Genomic DNA, 8,663 nt, shown 5'->3' with positions numbered 1-8,663 from the left:
TTTAGGATTTGGGTGAATAAACAGCCTAGGTCCCTATTATAGCCAAGCACTTCTTAAACAGTGAGCTTAGTGGTTTGGGGAAGTTATTGTATTCCTCTTGTTCAACAACAGAAAATTAAGAGAAAGCTGAAGACAATGGAAAGGTAAAAAAACTCATCAGTATTTTTTTCTTACTTGCTGGATAATACTTAGTTTGATCCAGCCAAAGTAGAACCATCTGTCATGTTAAGCATTCAGAACATATGGTTATAATTTTTTGAGTATTAAGTGGAAAAGGACCAAGAAATAAATGACCAAGTCACCTTTCTCACCTAAAATCGATGCTTATAAATGTTGACAAATAATAAAAGACCTCAAACCCCAAAATATCTCCTTAAGCATTAATCCCTATTAGAAAATTATGACAGACTGAAAATCTGACAGGAGCTTTCCCATGTTTCCTGTTATTGTTGCTTTTGCATGGGATCCATGGCAGTAATGGTGGGCTGGAGCCTCGTGCCTAAACCAGAGACAGATTAGGAAGTCACTCTTTCTTGTTCGCTTTGTCTTTTTGTCAGCTGTTGTTTGAGCTGGGGAAAGTTTCTTATGATCTCTGTGTGGTTTTGTGTCTGCCTATATAAATGCATTAAAACTATACACCCACCTTACTTTTTCTGGTAGTGCAAAGCTTACATGAAGTGTGAAGTTTAATAATTTCTATACATTATAGTTACATGGATTGTTTTCTGTACTCCTGCAAGAGAACTTCTTCCCTTCTGCCTCTACTGATGTGAAACACAACTTACAGTTGCTTTCCTTTACTTCCCACAAAGTCCACTTGCAAGAGAAAAAAGAAGGTAGATCTGCTACAACTCTGGTGGTGTTTTTTGTCAGCTGTAGAGAAATTGCATCAGAAAGAAATCTGGCCTTCTTCAGGGGCACAAGGAGCAAGAACTGTGATGTGAGTTTGTACAAACTTGTGGTATAACATTTTTTTGCCTTCTTTTACATATTTACTTGCAGATACAGACACACACACAACCTCTACACCAGCCTGAGACTAAAGTGGGTATTAGGAGTTCAAAGTTCTGCAGCTTTATTCTAAGTGATGAAATTTGAATGTGTTATTGCAAGAACTGTTGCAAAAGATGTGAGACTAAAATGTGAAAAAAGAAATGCTTACAGATGTAGAAACTATAGGAGTTGGGAGGAAACATGGCCAGATGTTGAAGTTAGCCATGCATTTAAACACTTTGCTGAAAGGGAAATGGTTGTCTGCAACAAGGAAACTTGGTTCTTGCATGCTGAATCAGAAAATTAACTTTTATAATTCTGTAAATATTACCCACTGTGGTATCCTTCCACAGTAAATTTTAAGGAATTGCAAAAGTGCCTTTAGTCTTATGTAATGAAGCATAAAACATCTTCTGAAAAGCTGTTGAGAAGTTTCACTCTTATTTCTGTTAGTCCTGGATTATGCAACTTCAGAGAAGTTCAGCAAAATCATCTCATTTCAGGCAGCTGTTGGTGGAGGGCTTTTTTGTGTACCAAGTTCCTTGGAGTTTCTGTTCTGCTTTCTGCACTCACTCTGTGTCCCCTCCCTTGTCCTTGCTGACATATCCTTAACCAATGGACTATGTTCTTGCAGCTTTCTTACTCAGGGGTGACTTGGGAGATTTTCTTCAGTGGCTTCTGTTCACAAGCGGCAGCTGATACTACCCCTCAGTCTGTTGTAGTTTCAGATGCTTTAACTTGAAGCTGGGCATACAAGAGATCATTTGACTTTGTTGAGAGGTGTGGATTTGCTACTTATTCCAGTGCCAGGGCCACAGATATCTTTTCTGTAAAAAAAAAACTTTCAAAAAATTTCCTGAGATTAGCTCAGTTGTTTAGAACCTGGGGCTAGTAAGGCCAAGGTTGTGTGTTCAATCCCTTTAGGGGCCACTCACTCAAGGATTGGATTTGATGATCCCTATGGGTCCCTTCCAACTCAGAATATTCTGTGAAAAGTTCCAGGAATCTACCTGAACTGCTGGAATCAAATTTCTAAAATGTCTGTTTTTCTTATCTGCTGCATTTAATGTGGAGCAGTATCTTTTGGGCAAACTAAAGTTTCAGGGGCATTTGGCCTTCATAGCTGATTGCCTGAATGGTGCTCAATAATTATTCTCTTAAATAGCCCACAATATGGTGCACTTAAGCATCTTCTGACTTTGGTACCTATGTTGTATCTAAACCGCTGCCATTTGCACATGACAAGGTCATAAGAAGTTATAGGATTTGAGTGCATGGCCTTTGTGATTGAAGTGACGAAGATGTAATCCCAAGTGTTTAAGGAAACAGAGCCCAGGGTATTATACAATTGAGAGCAAACATAAATTTAGAAGATAAATAGTTTGTGAGGACAGTTTGCAACCACTATTGTTTTCCTTAGCATTTCAGGATGTAGAAGACAGCTTATTAATGCGCAGGCTTTCTCACCTGGCTACCTACACAAGACAGTTTTTTGAGGTAAAGCTGTTTTTTGTGGTTCCTCTGCATGAATGATGGTCTGTTGCTTCCAGCTAATCAGATGGTCATCTTTAGCAAGTATTTTCAGTGCATATGTAAATTCAGTGAAACCAAACTTGCAGTACAGACCCCTGTAATGGCTGCAAGTATGCAGAAATTTGCTTTTTAAAAGCTAGAGTTGAAGCAGGCTTTGCTTTGTGAGAGAATTCAAAGGAGGCAGTTGTGTGGTTGGCATATGGCCTTGCATTCTTCTGGTCCTCTAAAGAGAGCACACAGTAACTCTATTGTAAAACCAGGGTTATGCAAATGTGAAAAATAATTTTTTATTTGCTATAGCCAGAATATGTGCCAATCTATTTCTTATGCAAGGCATCTTGCTCTTTGAGGAGAAAGACCTGTTGAGTATTTGACTCTTGGCCAAATGATTTCTTGCTTTATATTCACAGCTTTTGAGAAAGACTCTGGCTGATTATTCTGTGCAAAGTACAAACCAGCCTTAACACTCATTTTCTACAATATATCTGAAAATGAAGTTTAATAGAAAATCATAAAAAACAGAAGTTATAACAGAAGTTGGCCTTATGGCCAGCTACATTTTCTTTTTGACACTTAAGTCTTTTTCTGGCATGATAGAAAATTCTGGAATTTATTTAATGAGCTTGAGAATCTCATTTTGGTAAAATAAGCATGTAAAATACAAACATATGTTGTTATGTTCACCAAGCTTTTGAAATCTAAGAGTAATTACTGGTGTCTCTTGTAATTCAGGAGATGCTAGGCTGCTGTAAAGAGTTACCTTAAGAATATGTTACAATAGTCTACACTAATAACTGATTTTCCATGCATTTCCAGGTTTCTCCTCTGGTTTAGGAGAGATATATAGACAATGTAATTATCTCTGAAAACTAGATGCCCACACTGGAAGACAACATGGTCAGTGTTTGCAGCCCACTGAAAGAATGGTGGCAATTAGCTTTTGACAAATTAGAAAGTTGCAGCAGTACAGAATAATTCTGGAAAAGAAGGTGGGTCCCTGAAACTTTGCACTGAATGATTTGTGTGTGTAAATAGTGACAGATACATCAACTATCTCTCCTTTATATTGTATTTCAATATCCATTTTTATTTTCAAGAAAGTCTATATTATGTTATGCACACTTGGACTCAAGAATTGGAATCCACAGGGAATGTATGCTCACATAGGGTGATTTCTTCCCACCAGAGTAAAGGGGCCATGAAGATGATCTCTAACACAGCACAAAGCTTTGGGAGAGCTTTTACAACACTGAAGTAAGGATCAGCTGAGAAAAGATGTAGAACTTCAGTCCAGAAACTGAGTATCTTGCTCTTTCTTGACATCATGTTTAGCATAGAGTCATGGGATACAGCTTGTAGTTCACTAGCTATATATAGAGAGAGTGCTGCTATAATGTTATTCCTCATCAAAGGGAAAATGAGCATCCTCAGTAACCACGAAAACAGCTATTGTACATCAAACTGAACTTCTGCATCATTCAGTGTAACCATAAGCCATATTTGCCTATATTTAACTTCAGGTTGCAGAGCAGTACCTTACATTTGGAATTGATAGTGTAAAACATATCTATGACTGATTAAAAGCCACACTAACAACCCAGTATATTACCAAAGAAAACAGATTTACAGAGTAAGCAGAGCCCAACAGTGTGTCATCAAGTTGTAAAATGCTAGTGTTGTCTGAACATGTCTAGGGGGATAAATCCTTTTTCAGGATTTCCAGAACTACTCTCTCTCAGGCTATCAATCCAACACCCTCCAGTTCAAGATCTGGCAGAAGTTGGAAGAAAGCTGATAGGAGCAACCTCTGAAGGGACTATTTTCATTGCTTGACTTTTCTAAGGCCTAAATCCTACTGATATTAATGGGACCAATTCTGCAACAAGTCATCTGTCTGTCTAGGTATCTAAATGCCTTTAAGACTTGGTTGTTCATCTCTATGTGCTTCAAGTTTCTATTTCTTCTAAGAAAGAACAACAAGCACTTTCCTATCATGCATTTAAACACCAAAGCTCTTGAGGTCTATGAATATTTCTTACTATTGGTGGAATGAGGAAAAAAAGAAACAAAGGAGAAAAGAAAAGATTTTGAAGGAATCTACCCAGATAGTAAATCTCTGCCCATGCAGAGTGAAGGCTCCATGATATCACTCAGAGGTGACTAATGAGCAGTCTGAGTAGAAACAGTTGTTATGATGGATGCTTAATATAATAACAGATGCATTAACAATCTCTAGAGGAAAAAGCTTGTAAAGGCTGAGAGGGATGTGTGTATATTACTAAAGCTGCTGAAGCAACTTGTTTGAGGCAGGGTGTTCTAGAAATCTCCAGGAGTCACCTGAACAACACCTTTGAAAATCTCAGTAGTAACAGGCGAGCATCATTGCTAGACATTTTGCTCTAGCTCAAGACGTAGTAGTGACAAGGAGCAAGCAAAGACATAAGTAAGCCCTCACTACTTTCTGCTGGTCTTCATGTTGATCCTCAGGGAAGTAAACTGTGAATACAGATCGTCTGCCACATCTGTCCCTTGGCATAACCGTGCACATGATGACATTGCAGCAGATTGAGCACTAATGACTCGACTGCAAATACTGAGCCACACACCTAAAATGAAGCAGGTAGTTGCCTCATAGCCCAGAAATGAAGTATCAGAAGAATTTCTGGAGGAATTCAGACATGACAGAAGTTAATAGTGATTCTTCCAGAAAATTTTGGTATCAGCCTTGATTTCTTAGAACAATGCACAACTACAAACCACTTAGCCAGGCAACCAGTTCAGAACACCAAGTTTATGAAATCCTTTCTCTCTCCCTCCCCTTTTTACTACCATAATTTGAAAGTCCTTTTCTATCTTTTGGTCCCTGATGACCAGATGCAAGCAAGAAAAGCTTTTCCTTGGACCCCAGTATGTAAAGGTTAGTCACACAGTTGTATTTTTCAATCATGAGAGGCAGTCAGGCAGGTGGACTCATAATTAAGAGGGAGAGAGAGTAAAGACTTTCTGCTATCTGCCTCCAAGCTGAGCTTATACACCCTTAAGATCTCAGTCTTCCACAGAGCTATGAACTCAAGCAAGCAGCTACTGTGTGTCTGCATTACTGCTGATACTCTGCTATTGATATTCTCACTGAAAAAGTCTGAACTGATAAAGTTTGGGTAGAGCAACTGCTTAGACTTTTTTAGTGGTATCACTTGTGATGAAGGATTTTGTGGGCATTTCAGTGTTGAAGCCAAATCTCATATGTTTTGTTAGACCTAAAGTAATATATTGAGGGTAAAATCATGGGCTTCAATAAGACATTAAAGGGGGCTGTCAGGCCACACATGGAATAGTTTTGGTCCCTGTTATGCAAAAAAAAGAGATGGATAGGCTGAAGAGGGTCCAGAGAAGGGTCAGAAAGATGATCAAAGGATTGGGAAGCCTGCTGTATCAGGAAAGGCTGACAACTGGCATTGTTCAGCCTTGAGAAAAGAAGGTCAAAGGGAGATGTTATCACCATGTTCCAGTATTTAAAGGGTGGCTACAAAGAAGTCGGAAACTTCCTTTTTACAAGAAGTTGCATGGAAAAGATGAGGGGTAATGGGTACAAGTTACTCCTGGGGCCATTCTAATCAGACAGGAGAGGAAAATTTTTCACAAGAACAATGAGCCATTAGCATAATCTCCGCAGGAAAGTAGTGTATTCCCCAACATCGGACTTGTTTAAGATTTGTCTGGACAGGGTATTTGGTCATCTCGTCTAGATTGTACATTTGCCAAGAAAGTTTGGACCAGATGATTCTTGAGGTCCCTTACAATCTGGTATTCTATGATTCACTTACCTGCACAAGTAGTAACATATGGAATCAATTCAAGAATATCCAAAGCTGGAACAACAGATAAGCATGCTCGAATGTTGGAAACATGCATAAAATGCCAATAAATTATTAACCTAAGGAGGGTGATGGCACCCCATCATCTGAAAGTGTTAAAGATATTACTTGAATAAGTAATATATAATATGACTATTTATAGATATGACTGACTCTGAATATGAATAAAATTTTGTGGCTATATTGTAGAGAACAAAGATGCAATACACATTCTCTTTGAACTCATTTAACCTGCCTAATCCATCAGTCAACAAGACCACCTGACTAATGTTGCTATTCAAATGCCACTTTTGTTTATAGTAACTGCCTAGTCACTATCTTCTCATTTATATGGTTTTACAGCAGGTCTTGACAGTTTCTTCAAAAAAAAAGTAAGCACTAGCAATCAGAATTCATCAGTGGAGAAGCCTCTCCATTCTTACTCATCTTCATTATCCTTAAACAACTTAAGCATTTCAACTAAGCAATGTTCACCCACCTCTTAATTGCTGAGAAGTGTTTCAGTGTCTTTTACACTGTGCGGTATAAAGATTACCATCTTCAGGGACATGCCTCAACTTCTTCATGTATGTAAGGCTGTCAGATTGAAATCTCTGACAATCTTTTGGTGAGAAAATATGGCATAGTATCTAGCTGCACAATTTTCAAGAAAAAATGATGGCTTACCTGTTGCTTGCTTTGCATGTATGTCCTAGGCATTAAGCTGAAAGTAATTATTCATTCTTATTGTCCATTAATTTGTAGATGATGTTGGATCTTTCACAGATACATTCATCAGTATAATCAGTAATTAATTGACAAAATTAATACCCTTTTATTTTAACTTATTATTTACATTTTCATATGCTCTTAATGCAGTTCTATTGCTGTCTTGAGAGCACTCAAGGAGATAATGGATTATTCTATTTCAGCTGTGTGCTGACAAAAAATTAGCACAAACACTATGATACTGTATCCCTTCAAAGACCAGAGGCTGAAGAGAAAAATAATACTTCTTTTATGCAAATTGTTTCATTAACAACAGAAAGAGGAATCAATCTACTGCCTCCAATATATGAAAGTTTTGATCTATAAGGTATATAATCTTTGTTATTGATAATCTCAGAGGAAAACACATATAATTTCCCACTACAGTAATCTATATGAATATTTATAGATTGTTTTATGAATAATTATAGATGATTTTATGGTAAACTTCCTTTACTTTAAAGTGGCTACCAAAAAAAGCCTTTAGGAAATCTTTAATTTGCAGTTGTTTTTTTCCAACTGAACTTCTTAGGGGCGATCAAGTCTCCTCCTATATCAGGGGCTCCCAGTTTAGGGATCCATTTCTTTCTATTTGGCCTGGAATCTAGAAGGTTATCCACCTCCTCTGCATGTTCAATTTGAATTTATGTCTCCGTTAACATGATTGGATTTGGTCTGCAGGCCTGTCCAGGTAGCATAAATAGCAATCGAAGGTTGCGAATTTACAAGCTACCTCGTTAGACTGGTTGTCATCATATTCCAGCTGGTAGCCATGCGAGAGAGTCTCCTGTGGAAAATCAATGTAAATTTGAAAGAAAAAAAATGATATATCTGGACACTGTATGGGAGCTCTGCTGCCCTGTGCAGGGAAGGAGATGGATGTTCAGGAACCAGAACGCAGTTTATGTTACCTTATGGCTACAGATGAACTTTGTATGGGTACGGGGACCTTACACTGTTTTGTTTATCTCCATCTTGTTTGGAAGAGACTGTTGTATAAACATCAGGTGGTCATATAACTCCTAAAAGTCTGAAGCCTCTGGGAGAAGTTCAAGAGTTTGAACTTTTTTTTTTTTAACTAAGTCATACTGAGAAATTATGCTCTTTAAGGCATCTGTTTCAGAGCAGTGGAACTACAGCTTCCTGTTGCTTCTAAAGGAGAGGTGTTGTTTAGCATTAAAAGGCAGAAAACTCCATGCAGGCCTAACAGGAGAGTTTCCCATCTTCTGCTTCCAAAAAATGCAGTAAAAGTAAGTAAAATGAAAGAGGACCATAGAAACATTTTCTAAAATGGTGTTACAGAAAGGATGAATAAGGAATAGGGAATAAATCAAACCTGTTTATGGCTGCTGAATCATTGGAAAGATTCTGTTTCTTAACCTAGAGGGTCAGAAAGAGCAGCTGGAAGTACAGATATAATAGGATGCAAGCAGAAGTGGAGCTGAAATAGATCAAAGAGGAGGGGAAATGAGGCAGGTAGTGAAAACAGCAGGTGAAGTGGTGTCTTGGTTTGCT

This window comes from Chiroxiphia lanceolata, chromosome 6, assembly GCF_009829145.1.
Source record: "Chiroxiphia lanceolata isolate bChiLan1 chromosome 6, bChiLan1.pri, whole genome shotgun sequence".
In the NCBI taxonomy this organism is placed as follows: Eukaryota; Metazoa; Chordata; class Aves; order Passeriformes; family Pipridae; genus Chiroxiphia; species Chiroxiphia lanceolata.
This window is presented reverse-complemented; position numbering follows the sequence as displayed.